This window comes from Octodon degus, unplaced genomic scaffold (genome assembly GCF_000260255.1).
Source record: "Octodon degus isolate 3935 unplaced genomic scaffold, OctDeg1.0 scaffold00019, whole genome shotgun sequence".
In the NCBI taxonomy this organism is placed as follows: Eukaryota; Metazoa; Chordata; class Mammalia; order Rodentia; family Octodontidae; genus Octodon; species Octodon degus.
The window spans coordinates 1,683,682-1,697,422 of record NW_004524595.1 but is presented as its reverse complement, the minus strand read 5'-3'; the positions used below and the strand labels follow the sequence as shown (position 1 = coordinate 1,697,422).

General features: G+C 40.0%; 1 non-coding gene across 1 annotated transcript; it reads right to left on the bottom strand.

Annotated features, from left to right (window-relative positions):
* Positions 1-1,965: 1,965 nt before the first annotated feature.
* Positions 1,966-2,072, bottom strand: LOC111815658. Its single transcript, XR_002820319.1, has one exon. It is a non-coding gene; the product is annotated as a U6 spliceosomal RNA (small nuclear RNA).
* Positions 2,073-13,741: the final 11,669 nt, after the last annotated feature.

Genomic DNA, 13,741 nt, shown 5'->3' with positions numbered 1-13,741 from the left:
GATAGATATATAGCTACATTCTCTTAATTCAAGGAATAGAGGGATTTGTTCTAATAGTGTTTGTAAATAGGATATCATGTCTGCATCTTGTACAATGTACAAGTGTGCAATGTGTACAGTGTGCAATGTGTTTAATCATTGGAACTGTCCTACCAATTTGATTTAAAACTGTCTCATTGCTACTTATTTCTCAATAAAATTATGGAAAAAATATAGTCATCTAGCTAGAAAATCTGTGGGATTCTACAAAGAAAAAAACATACCAAGAGTGATCATGATATACAAATAAATAATGACTGCTTAAATTTAAAAACCTATTTCTGTAAAAGGCACATTGCTATTAATCCCCTTCAAAATATTCCTCTTCATTGGAATATACCTATCACTCTTGTAACTTTCCAAAGCAGCTCTAGGAGTCCTTTTATTTTTTGTTAGAATCTTTGTAAGATATGATTTCTGGGGAGCTAGCTCAGCAGCATAAGCACCTGTCTGGCAAGTGCAAGGTCCTGAGTTCGAGTTCTGGGTACAAAGAAAAAAGATGTGATCAAAAATCCAGTGAATGCTGCTGCTAAGTACCATACAATCAAAGGCAGGCTTGTAAAAACATTATAGTTTGTCTTCTTCAGCCTTATTCACTGGAAGTGGTACCATGTGACTTCCAGCTGTGCCTGAAAGTCAAATGCTTTGAATTGATTCAAGACATCAAGGCAATCATGACAATATAGCTAGCAACACTCACAAAGGAGGACTTCCAGAGCTGCTTCAGAACATCACAAGAACAATGAGATAAATGCATTTGAAGTGAAGGGAAGCATTTTTAGGAAAAATAATGGCAATGTGTCTTTTACTGTAATAACTTTAAAAAACTTGATGCAACCACTACATTCTTCAATTATGCTTCCATAGATTAGTGCTTGTTTTAACAGCCATTGATGAACCATCCATGAAACATCCATGTCAGAGTGGGCCTAAGGAGAGTCACATGGGGAGAAGATACTCTCTCAGGCTTTCACAGAGAGCACATTGGCCAAGCAATGGCCGTGACTCATCCACATGGCTGACACTGACAAAGGTTCTACAATCTGAGGTACAGGATCTCAGGACAAATCCTGAGGGCATTTCACTGACCTTCTCAGACCAAAAAGCTGCAACTCTTGCTGCATAGGTCCTGCTTTACCTTGGTCTTAACCATCCAGCAGAAAAGTATGAAGACGAAATTATAAGAAATAAAGCCATGCTGTTAAGTTGAGCTGTGGGGGACTCAGGTCAATAATTTCTGACATTGCCAGTTAAACAGAAGACCCAATGCTATTATGGGCTACTGGACTCTTAGAATATTTTGCTGAGTTTACACACCTATAATATTCAATAACGGAACTTAGAAAAAATGGGGTATACAGATGAATGTCCATTTTGTATCTGTGTATTCAAAGTGGTTGGGATAGATATATAGTTACATTCTGTTAATGAATAGAATGATTTGTTCTAATGGTGTTTGTAAATAGGATCACAAGTCCGCATCTTGTACAGCAATTAACCACTAAGAAGAATATACGCAGTGTATTATTTGTTGAAAAATAAAAAAAAATACATAAATAAATAAAAAGAAAAAAAAAAAGAAAAGAAACATCCATGTCAGGGATTTCATATGCGTTGTATCTCTGATCCTCACATCTTTGTCAGATTGCTTTCGTTATCTCCTAGTCTTGTAGATAAACAAACAAAGGCTTGAAAGACAAAGTGAGTGAATTGATCAGCGTTCTCCGAAGAAGCATAATCAGAAGTGGGAGGGCTTTGTCTTAGAGAACTGGCTCATATGATTGCCAAAAGGGCAAGTCCAGAGCCCATAAAGATGCACAGCATGTGGGAACTGGGGTAAAAGCTGATTTTATCACTTTGTGTCTGGACTCAGAAGCATAGCAGGATGGAGATGCAGGCAGCCATTATGGGTTGCATTCTTTTTTTTTAAATATGGAACGCTTCACGAATTTATGTGTCATCCTTGCGCAGGGGCCATGCTAATCTTCTCTGTATCGTTCCAATTTTAGTATATGTGCTGCCAAAGCGAGCACTGGGTTGCATTTTTGAAGAGAATTTCTTCTCCTGGAAACCTCAGTCTTTGCTTTATATAAGGCTTTCTGATAATTGATGGAGCGCACCTACTTCATTGAAGGTAATCTGTCTAGGCTGAAGTCACAGATGGTAAATGTTAACCACATCTAAAAAAAAAAAAAAGTCTTTATAGTAACATGTAGACTATTGACCAAACACCAGGCACCACAGCCAATTCCTTTTGACACGTAAATTAGCTGTCAGAGTGAGTTGGTCAAAATTTCACAGCTAATAAATGGTAACCAGAAATGGAACCCACATTTCTCTGAGTCCTGAGGCTGAAAGTGGGTGAGCAAACCACAGGAACACGGAGTTCTACAGTGGCTGGCTGCTTTGGGTGGGGATGAGAGAAGGAGAGGCTGAGTGGCACTGAGGCAAGACTGTTACTGGGCCAGGTGGCACTTCTCCTGAGCTTCCTCACTGAGCTCTGATGCCAGGTGACATTACAGCCCCTGAAAACTATACATGCTATGACTCAGTGTGGCTCAGAGGAAATACAAATTAGTACCAGGAAGATGTACTACTATATACCCACCATGGTGACTAAACTGAAAAAGACTAAAAATGCCAAGTGTTGGCAAGGACACGGAACAACTGCAATTCTCAGAAATTGGCAGTGGAAAAATGTATTGGAACAGCTAGTTGGAAATTCATCAGGAATTACTATTAGAGCTAAACATATTCCTACTCTATCGCTCAGCAGTGATACTGCTAGGTATAAACCAAGGAGAAAGGAGCACAATAAATCCACAAGAGATGCATGGGAAGGGGTATGGCAGCTTCATTCATACTTACATGTAAAACCTGGAAACAACCTGTTGATTTTCAGAGAACTTGATACATGGGGGGCATGTTTATATAATGAAATATTATATCACAATAAGAAAGAACTACTGTTCTGTACAACAGCCTTGTTACTGAATGGAAAAAAATAAGCTCCAAGTAAAGATCCCATTTATATAAAGTTTAAAAACAAGTACAACATTTTTAGGATGATTGAAATGAGAAGGTGGAGACGCAGGAGGGAGTTCATAATGAGTTTAGGGAGTCATCCGGATGACCAGAAATTCTAGAACTGGGTGCTGACTATGTTAGTCTATCCTTACACATAATTTAAGTGAGATTTATGCATTTTAATGTACATGTAATGCAAGTTAAGGTCAAACATAGCTGTTGTTGTATAAAAGATGCTAAACTACACATTTTAATTAAAGAAGGTGATTCTCTTCGGAGTCAGGACACAGTCCTCCTTATGGAAGAAGGGAGGGGTTGTAATAAGCAAAAGTGTGAGTGAGGCATTATCCTGCAGGTAATAGAGGTAATATTCTGTTTCTGGGCTGGGAGGAGGTTGAATGGAAGGTCACTTGTAAGAATTCAAGAGGCACTTCCTGACATTTGTCATTATTATTTATATACTTTTGTGTGTGTGTGTGTGTGTGTGTGTGTGTGTGTGTGTGTGCGCTAATCTTTACCATTTTATAAAATGTCATGTGCATGCGTGCATGCACTTGTGTGTGTGCATGTGTGTGTGTCTGTGTGCGTGTGTTTGTGTCTGTGTATAGCAATGGGGATTGAATCCAGGACCTTGTAGATGCCACCCAAGTGCTCCACCACTGAGCTATACCACCAGCCCCAGAAAAGCTTTAAACAGTAAGTTATTTGGAAGCTGTCACAGTCTCGATGTAGCTGAAGAGCTGAAGCTCTGGGAGGCGCCCAGCAGTGGCCTCAGCTTTGAGGACGAACTCCCAAGCCAGGGTTCTGGTCACTGGCTCTGCTGCCCTCCCTGCAAGGAAGGGGTTCTGGGAAACTGTCCCTCCTGCCCAACACCAGGGCCTATTTCAGGGCCCCTGATCAAAAGGAGACACATCTTATTATAGAAAGCTCCTTCAATTTCATTTAAGAAACAGCATTTTCTTCTCTTGTTGGATGTGCTGATTAGATTTCAGACAGGATTAGTGGGGCTGATACCATTAAGTAAAAAGTCATCTCCTTTGGAAACAGCCCAGAAAGTCTGGATTCCATTTTCAAAAGCCTTAGATCCCATTAAGGTGAAATATTGAGAACCATGTGGATTTAGTTTTGATGGGAGAAATCAGAACTCCAAGTACCCAGAGGCTCGTTTGAACACCTGGGTGGGGAGAGGATCGGGGAAAGGCAGTGAAATGGGGACAGTGGACTTTGGCAGTGAGATCAAGGGATTCTCAGCAGCTCTCCTCTCAAGAACAAGTGATCAATAAATCACACACTGCCCAGCTGCCAAAGAATGGCTGAATAAATCACAGTACACCAGCACCACGAAATGCTGTGCATCCATTTAAAAGTACAAATTAGAGCTGTCCCAGTGGATTTGGATGGATTCCCACCAAGTATTATTGAGAAAAACAAGATGCTTTAGCAAGTATGATCTTATTTTACAAAACAATAACATAAAGTCCCCACTTACACACATCAGTCCCTACATACATGCAGCCATAAGTGCCTGTATACAAGCCCACATGTACAAAGAAAAATATACAAGGAAACAAACCGTGCTTTTAACCCTAATCACTCAGTTGGATTTTGGGTGGGGTGGGTGCTGAAGAGAGGAAATGTGGAGCCAGATAAAAGAAAACAACTAAAAGCAGGACGGAGATGGTCACATTTATATGCACCTACAAATGAATAGGAGAGCGGGAAGTACAGGTGGTAATGCACCTCTTCTGTCCCCTGCCCCATCACAGGCTCTGTGCAGAGCAGGGGCAGGCCGTGTCCATCCAAAGCATCATGGCCATCCCTTTGAGGAAGCCAGGCCAGCCCATGCAATGCTCAGGGAGCGAGTCAACATCATCTAACATCTAATTTGAGCCTCCTGGGTTCTTCCCACTCTGTCATACCATTTATTTAACAAGCATTTCCTCAGCCTACCCAGGGTGCCAGGCATGACTACTGCTTCTATGGAGTCTATCTAGTAGTGGAGAAAGCAATATAATTAGAGATGAATACTTAGAGCTGCTAAGTAAATATTTATTGCATGGGGTTAAATAACTATCACTTGGACAGAGACAGCACAATAGGAGACTTTGTCTGTGTTCCTTGGAGCCTGTCACAGCTGGCTCTCAGGCTGGAGGGCAGCAGCCTTCTCACTTACCCTGAGTATTACATGTGTGGAAACTCTGGGCATGAGAGGAAATGAAATGTCCAGGAATGACAGGAACAGCCAAGAAGGACAGTCTCATTTCTGTTGCCCTTGCCATAGTCACTGCGGACAACAGAGGACAGTATTGTCTGAAGGTGAAGCGTTTGCCATGTTAGTCACCTTTTATCTGAGGCATCCACTACAATGGGAAAAACATGGTGTTGTGGATTGGACAATGTCCTCCACAAATATGTGTTTAAGTCTTAATCTCAGGAACCGGTGTCTGTGACCGTAGAGTGGCACCTCGGTTCATGAACACTTCTGTTCACAAACAATTCAGTTCTCAAAAAATTTCCACAAAATTTTGCTTCCGTTCACGAACTTCACATTGGCTGACCAACACAGCCATCTTCTCTATACAAACAAATGCAGCCATCTTCCCCCAATTCATAAAATAAATTAAGTTGGTGAACCGAGGCACCACTGTATTTGGAAATAAGGTCTGTTCATGGTGCATTAGGCTGACTCTTAAGCCTAGTGTAACTGATGTCTTCATAGGAAGAAGGAATTTGGGACAATGACACAGGGGGAAGGCCACATAAAGTAAAGCAGAGATTAGTATGATTATCTGTGGGTCAAAGAAACCAAGGGCTGCCAGCAAGCTCTAGAAGCTAGAATAAGTGAGGGGTGGGCTCCCTCCAAGTTGTGGAAGGAGGTTGCCCTGCTGACACCTTGACTTGGGACTTCGAGCTTCCAGACAGTATGAAGATACTGAACCGAGCCCCGGCCCATGCTGTGGCATGTATTCTACTGAGTGCTCTATACCTCCAGCCCCTGTTTCTTTTATTGTAAGCCACTCAGTTTGTTATATTGACTCTTGGAAACTAGTACGTATGGCTTTGAGTTTCTTAGATTCTGGATTAAAATTTTTTTATTATTAAGATGGGTAATGTAGGTCAAATCAATAAACTCACCTTTATCCTTAATTCGCTGTCTATAAAACATGGATAATAACTAAGTTCTCCAGCTGTGGTATTTAAACAAGATGATTCATGTATAATACCCTGGTACTAACCACTTTTCTGACTCTGGGAAAGACAGTGGAACAGGTCTGATGGAAAGAGGGGTGAGGGGGGATCTGAAGAGGGACAGCAGCTCTGCAGGTCATTTTGGGCAGTATGGACATTTTTTTTTACAGTACCTACTCTTCCAATCCTTGAATGCAAGACCTCTTTCAATTTTTATATCCTCTGTGATTTATTTCATAAATGCTTCTGCAGTTTTTATTGTAAAGATCGCTCATCTCCTTGCTCAACTTATTCCTAGGGATTTTATTTTTGTTGTAACTATTATAAATGAGATTGTTCTCTTGATTTGTTTTTTTTAGATAACAGTGTTTTTAAAAGTACTACTGATTAAAAAAGTAAACAAAAGGACTAGATATTAGATCAGTGACACAGTACTTGCTTGGCATGTATGAGGCCATGGGTTCAGTCCTTACCATAAAAAAAAAAAGAAAAGAAAAGTAAGAAGGTAACAGAAGTCACTGATACCAATAAGTTTTAAAAATGGAAGACTCTTTTTCAAAACAGGAAAGAATTTAGGTATTAGAAGAGACAATGGCCTTAACTCAGTTCAGTGGAAACATAGCAAAACTAACTTCCTCTTTCCTAAAACCCTCACATATAATGATATCAGACACTTGGTTACCTCATGAAAATTTTCCAGGAATTAGAGAATATTTCTTGAGACACACTAGAGTGACTGGGGCTCAGATTGTTCACATGGGGTCTCAGGTCTTATTTCGTGTTTCTAGGAGTTCCCTGAGCATGTCTTGCAGGAGCTCATAACAGCCTTCCCGACTACCACGTGGGTTCCACCATGTTCTTCCCATCCTAAGCCCTTTCTCTGGTGTATGCTCCTGGAGAAATAATGGGGCAGCATTCCTCTGCATCAGATTCTCACTAGGAAGATGCCAGTGTCTGTAGAGAAATGCTACCTCCTGCTGCTTGCAAAGCTGCCAGCAAAACCTTGAGAATAAAATGATGCTAATTCCCCCAGAATCCTTCATGCTCTAAGCTAGCCCTGTGCTCTACACAGAAGTGGGAGGATGGGCTTCTTCTCCAGTTTCTGACACTTTTTACCTCGAAGACTCTGTAGTGAAGGGGTATGAATCGGTTCATGACAAGGGTTCTCTTGAATTCACCTACCCTCTCTTCCTTTGTTTCTGAAATGTTTAAACATCCACAGGGCCAGGCCCAGGGCTTCAACTGAAAGGCAGAGACCCGTGCGGTCATGCTTATCCTAACCTTCCCTCAACTTGCATTTCTAGTACATACTTCCTCTGTTTCCTCTAGCCCAAAGAAAAAGAAAGAAAAGGAACTCCCACTCAAATTGGCCCTTCAGCAGTGTCCTGCACTCTGCTCACAAAGTCATCATGTACACTTCAGCTATATAAAGAGACAATGGCCTTAACTCAGCTACACAAAGAAGTTAGAAATTAAGTAATGGCTGATCCGATCCATGAATGACTCCAAATCTGAAGAAGGTAGGCTGAAAGGTGTACCCAAAACACTTCTGTGAAGAACTGTCCAGACCAGAAGGACTTTCATGTTGGAGGTGCATTTGGTGTCTGCTGGCCAGAGGACCATAGAAGGGTGGCATTTAGGGATGTCTTCACACCAGAAGAAGGAGTCAAAGAGATTTTCTCTGCAGAAGAACCTTAGGAAGAAAAGCATATTTTCCATCTGTCAACTTGTCATGGAAAACCAGATAACATTGTGACAGAACCCAAAAATGGTTTGAGAGGAGAAGAGGGTAATAGGAATATAAATGAATGCTCAGGAGTATAATAGAGTACAAGTGCCTGTTAGCCACCAAACTTACTGTTTTCTCTAAATAATATATACCAAGGGCTTTAAGAGTTGTTCTTTTTTTAAAATTAAAAATAAATGTTTATTAGCACAGTGGAAAAAGATAAATCAACTGGTCCATAATTCCTTTGAGAAAATATTTTCTATTTATTTATTTATTTATTTTTCCCATAATTTTATTGAGAGACAAATAGCAATGAGGCCGTTTCAAATCAAATTGGTAGGGCAGTTTCAATAATTAACACATCGCATACATTCTTCCTAGTGGTTATTTGCTGTACAAGATGCAGACTTGATATCCTATTTACAAACACTATTAGAACAAATTCCTTTATTCATTAAGAGGATGTAACTATATATCTATTCTAACCATTTTGAATACACAGATACAAAATGGACATTCATCTGTATCCCCTTTTTTTGTTAAGTTCCGTTATTTGAATATTATAGATGTGCAAACTCAGCAAAATATTCTAAAAGAGTCCAGTAGCCCATAATAGTATTGGGTCTTCTGCTTGACTGGCAATGTCAGAAATTGTTAACCTGAGTCCCCTACAGCTCAATATAACAGCATGGCTTTACTTCTTATGTTTTACTGACCTTATCAGACCCAAAAGCTGTAACTCTTGTTGCATAGGTCCTACTTTACCTTGGTCTTAACCATCCAGCAGAAAAATATAAAAACAAAATATAAGAAGAGTTGTTCTTAAAACATAATGAGCAAGAGACACAATTCTGAAAGATATGAAATCAAGTGTAACAATAAAAATTTGTACATGTCTTTTTATAATTGATTACATAACTTTTTTAATAAAAAGGGGGTGGAGTAACACATTTTAGCCCTTTTAGACCTCAAGGCAGGAGGTAGGAAGAAACAGCCAGAGAGAGAAGGAAGGGCCTGCCTTGGAGTCTACTTTTTGGGCTAGATCCACCTCCTAAACTTTAACCCAGTTCCAGAATATTCTGGTTTACATACAAAAGGAGAAAGTAACCAGGTAACTCAATTTATCTACAGTAAGTCTCAAGTCACATGCCCAATGTCTTTCACAACTCTTGGCCAATCCTGGCTCTAGTCACCATGTCCTTACCTATGTCATTCAGACACACCTTACCCTCCCACCCCTCTACCATGAGCTTTGGGTGTAATAACAGTTCTTCCAAGGGCCATAAAAGGTCAAAACCTCCACCATCCAAAGGAAGGCCAGAGCTGCTCCTTGGCAAGAATAAAAGCTCGGGCCAACCATCTAAATGCTGCCCCAAACGCTAAAGTGTAAAACCTTTAACAACAAACCTCCTTTGGGCTGTAAGCTCTTCTTACTGGCCCATCACCAACCTGTGGAGGGAGTGTACTTTCAGTTTCAATAAATTTTTGATTTTGCTTTTTCTCTTGAGTGTCCTACCCAATTCTTTGTCTAAGTCACTAAGGACTTGGATAACACCCTTTATCCAGTAGTAATATTATTTAACGCAAACTTCTGATATAAAATTGAAGAATGGTTTGTTTCTCCCACATAAGGAAGCACATAAGAAAAATCTTTCCTGCACCAGCAACTGCTTTGTGTGTCTGAAAGTTCTCATCTGAACACACTGAAGAACCCATTAGAGGACCCAGACGAATACAGAAAGAGGCAATCTTAAGAATAAGTAAGATTCTGTTTTGTGAGAAAGGGGGGTCATGTATCTGCTCTTCAAAGCCCTGTTCTCAGTAAGAGCACCATCAAGTAAGTCAAGAAAATGGTAAATTAATCCATTCCTCTTTGCTTAAATGAATTCCTCTTGAAGTTCTTACATTTGCACTCAAGAGTTCTGACAAATATACTGCACAAGAAAAGAGAAGTCAAGAATCATGGATAAATAACAAATCTTAATTTCTTTAAGATGGTGGAATGGAATCCAGCTGCAAACCATATCACTGCACTAGGAACAGAGACAGCTGGAGAACAATTACTTAAGAAGGAGAAAACAAGAGCTCTGGGGCTGACAAGATAGCTCAACAGACTAAGCACCTGCTCAGGCACGTGCAGGGACTGGGGTTTGATCTCTAGCCCCACATGCTGCATCAGCCCCACTCTCCTGGATGTGCTAAGCTGGCCACTGAAACTAAGATTGGGCGTTACAGGTGGTATACACACCAGCCTGGGGAAGCTAAAAACAGGAAGATCACTATGAGTCCAAGCTATGTAGTGAGACCCTGTACCAAATATATATATATATGAAAAAAAAGGAAATAAGAGCTCTGAAAATGAAAAAAAAAAAAAAAAAAAAAAAAGAAAGAAAGAAACAAGAAAGCTAAAAATCAGAGAAACTAAGGACAACACAGAGAAAAGAATGAAGCAATCTAGAATGCCAATTCTGGCTCCCAGGGAGGAGGAATCTGTCTGCCCAAACACAAGAGAAGTCCAGAGATGATCAGCAGTCCCAGTGATAAGCAGCAGACCAGCAGTGCCAGCCCAGGGAAAAATCAATGGGAACCAAAAAGTGCAAATACAGAGTAGGGTTTATTCAGAAAGTGACTCTTCCCATATGACAGGTTAATGCTGAAGAAATATTAGGGAGTGATATAATCAGGAACCATTTTGAGGATGAGTTTGTTGTTAAGATTGAACAATTCTAGAAATCAGAGGTCACACAACAAACACCTTTCAGGGTCTCTGGGTCACCTTACCATGGTGAATGTGTGTAATGTGGCCATAAAGATAGCTGTGGAGAGGCAGAGGACTGGTCAGAGAGCTCCTGAGGTTTAAGCAACAGTAAGCTTAGGCTAAGGAGGACAGTGATCATGCTGTCTTTGAGAAGCTAGTCTGGATGAGTATGGTTTTCTGTAGGGATTGGGTCTGAAAGTGGCAGAAAATCAAATGAATGTTGGTGAGGCTGTGGGGAAAAGAAACCCTTCTACATTGTTGGTGGGATGTAAAGTAGTTCAACCACTATGGAAATCAGTATGGAGATTCCTCAAAAAGCAAAAGCTAGACTGGGCATAGTGACATATCTGTAATCCCAGCACTCAGGAGGCTCAGGCAGGAGGATGGAGTGCCATGAATTTGAGGCCAGCCTGGGCTACATAATGAGTTCAAGGTCAGCTTGAACTATACAGACAGACCTTGTCTTAAAAAAAAAAAAAAAAACCAAAGGAAAGAAAGGAAGTGTCACAAATTTTCCAATCAAGGAGATTATGGGGCCAAAGAGGAAAGTGATCGATAATGTAGAATGTGCCTAAGGAGAGTCACATGAAGAGAAAACATTCTCTCAGGCTTTCAGAGAGAGCACATTGGCCAAGCAAGGCCATGACTCATCCACATGGCTAACACTGACAAAGGATCTACAATCTGAGGTACAGGGTCTCAAGATTAATCCTGAGGGGATTTCACTGACCTTATCAGACCCAAAATCTACAACTCTTGTTGCATAGGTCCTGCTTTACCTTGGTCTTAACCATCCAGCAGAAAAGTATAAAAATGAAGTATAAGAAATAAAGCCATGTTGTTATTTTGAGCTGTAGGGGACTCAGGTCAACAATTTCTGACATTGCCAGTCAAGCGGAAGACCCAATACTATTATGGACTACTGGACTCTTTTAGAATGTTTTGCTGAGTTAACATACCTATAATATTCAAATAACAGAACTTAACAAAAAAAGGGGATACAGATGAATGTCCATTTTGTATCTGTGTATTCAGAGTGGTTATGATAGATATATAGTTACATTCTCTTAATGAATAGAAGGATTTGTTCTAATAGTGTTTGTAAATAGGATATCATGTCTGCATCTTGTACAGCAATTAACCACTAGGAAGAATGTATGCAATGTGTGAATTACTGAAACTGTCCTACCAATTTGGTTTGAAACTGTCTCATTGCTATTTGTTTCTCAATAACATTATGGAAAAAAAAAGGAAGGAAGGAAAGAAGGAAGACAGACAGACAGACAGACAGACAGACAGAAAAAGGAACTGTGTGGGAAGATACTGTGAGATCAGTTCCTCCCTTCCTCTATCTATGAGACCCAGAGACCTACGGGAGCACCAGCCACATGGTAGGGAACCCGGCCAGGGTGCACATACACAATGGACGGGTGAGACTAGCAGCATAAAAATCAGAAATAACAGTAACAGTGTGAGCCAGCAGGGGGGAGTTAGGCCAGCACTGTACTTGGGGACAAAGACATAGGAAATAGAAGCAGATGGAGAGGGCTGCCCTTTTCTTCTTTTTCTTTTTTCACTATGTTTTGTTTTGTTTTTCTTTCTGTATGTTTGTTCTTTGTTGATACGTGTGGTTATTTTTGTTTACTGTGTTTCTCTTTTTCTTTCACAATTAGACCTCTAGCCTTTCTTTTTGTTTTATTCTACTTGTCCTCTTCCTCCTTGTTGTCAATTAAACTCACTCAGGATTTACCCTGAAACCCTGTATCACAGTTTGTAGATCCTTTGTCAGTGTCAGCCACGTGGATGAGTCACGGCCATTGCTTGACCAAATAGCTCTCTGTGAAAGCCTGAGAGAATGTTTTCTCTCCATGTGACTCTCCTTAGGCACACTCTACAACATCAGTCATGTTGTTCTGTGGCCCCATAATCTCCTTGATCAGAAAATTTGGGACATACCTGAGTTATATGATGTTATAGTACAGGTTCTCCTATGTCCTGAGTCCTCACTGACCTTGAGACGCTAAGGCCAAAATGTTGGCTCTCTTGCAGCCTTTCTTTTTTGGTAATTTTTGGTCTGCAAACTTAGGCTGTTAACCCTCCAGAAGAGAGGCTTATTATTATTACCCTACAACCTAGGCAGTTGAGCTTAACCTATCTGTCTGGATATCAAACATCTTAGACATAACATGGAACACGTATTTTCCATCAGGTTTTGATATGTTAAACTTTGAGTCCCTCCAGAATATGAAGAAAAAAGATTAAAAAGATAAAAAATTAAAAAATAAGAATAAACAATTACATATTTTTATACAGAAATTTAGAAATCTAACCATATACAGTCTTGTAGCAGGACAGTCCTGTGACTTTTTTTTTGTCTCTTATTTTCATTTATTACCCTTTAAAAAAAAAAACAAAAACCAAACATTTACTTGAGAGACAGTATGGCAGTAATTGGTATGTCATGACAAGTAGTACATAATTAGAAGACCAGAATGACAGGCATTCCAAGCATGACCCTACCATTACACATTGCTTTCTTCAGTGCAGTTGCTTAGTACCTTTGTGAGATTGATTCTTAAGTATTTTATTTTTTTGGATATTATTGTGAAAGGTGAAGTTCCCCTAATTTCCCTCTCAGTGCATTCTTTGTGTACAAAATGCTACTGATTTTTGGATGTTGGCTTTGTATCCTGCTATGTTACTGAATTTGGTGAGCAGATCTACAAGTTTCTTGGTGAAGTTTGTGGTGTCCTCTATGTAGAGTATCATGTCATCTGCAAATAACGATAATTTCACTTCTTCTTTTCCAACCTTTATTCCTTTTGTTTCTCTCTCTTGTCTAATTGCTCTGGCTAATGTTTCCAGAACTATATTGAATAGGAGTAGAGGAAGTGGACATCCTTGTCTTGCTCTTGATCTTAAAGCTAAGGCCTTCAGTTTTTGCCCATTTAGTATGATGTTGATTGTTGGTTTCTCATAGATGGCTTTTATCAGGTTGA